This window comes from Sinocyclocheilus grahami, unplaced genomic scaffold (assembly GCF_001515645.1).
Source record: "Sinocyclocheilus grahami isolate Dianchi unplaced genomic scaffold, SAMN03320097.WGS_v1.1 scaffold5371.1, whole genome shotgun sequence".
Classification (NCBI taxonomy): Eukaryota; Metazoa; Chordata; class Actinopteri; order Cypriniformes; family Cyprinidae; genus Sinocyclocheilus; species Sinocyclocheilus grahami.
Window position 1 is genome coordinate 9,479 of NW_015510077.1, and position 1,012 is coordinate 10,490.

The 1,012-nt window shown below is 38.7% G+C and overlaps 1 pseudogene; it reads left to right on the forward strand.

Annotated features, from left to right (window-relative positions):
* The first annotated feature begins 385 nt into the window (after positions 1-385).
* The window catches only part of LOC107577190 (ADP-ribosylation factor-like protein 2), a 1,482-nt pseudogene continuing 855 nt past the window's right edge, over positions 386-1,012 (forward strand).

Consider the following 1,012-nt stretch of genomic DNA (forward strand, 5'->3'; position numbering starts at 1 on the left):
TATGTTACAATTTAAAAGTAAATCCACATTGTTCTTAAGGGGGCACCTTCTCCCGTCCTACTCAAATAACAATAGGGTAAAACTAGCATGGATGACCAACCGATCAAAACAACCAGTCAGATTAAAGTAATTGAGACGAACCTACTTTACAAGAAATCGTTTTGGTGGAGTTCACTTCAGCTCACGTTTAGAAAATGCACATAAGGGGGCGCTGAATGATTTTACGACAACGTTCAGAGTCAGACACGCCCTTGCCGCGGTTTTCCTTCACCAATAGAAAAAGCCCAAGTATGAATGACAGCTAGAACAGCCAATCATATTCCTTCAGCTCCATCTTTACGCACTCTCTAACCAATCATACTTCAACGTGTTGTGTCAACTCATAGTAACGCTTCCTTGTTTCCAGTATGGCCTTGCACTAAACGCGTGTCACTGTTATTTAGGAAATTATTTTGTGTTTCAATAGTTAATGTGTTATTTCGGGTCAAGATCAATTCAGTGTTTTATACTTAAACGTTCGCGATGGGTTTACTGACGATCTTGAAGAAGATGAAGCACAAGGAGCGCGAAATGCGTCTATTGATGCTGTATCCTTTCACAGAACTGCATTCAAATGTATTCATACAAATACATTGGAAAACAATATTCTTTTTAAACCGCTGTTGTTTTTATGTTTAATAAAGTACGTTCTTACTCTATTCACGAGGGTCAGATTACTCAAATGAGGCTCGTTTAGTGTACAGTTCTCATTACTCGTGATGCTAAAGACTGTTGTGGGTCCTTAACCTTTCTTTATGGTGGTCTTGACAATGCTGGAAAAACAACCATCCTGAAGAAGTTTAACGGCGAAGATGTCAGCATGATCTCTCCAACATTAGGCTTCAACATAAAGACCCTCGAGCACAGAGGGTACGGCTGAAGTCTGGTTGTGTTATATATGTTTTGCATAAGTGAGCATGATTAGATGCTAACTTTTAATGAAACTAATTGGCAAAAAGGCTATATATATATA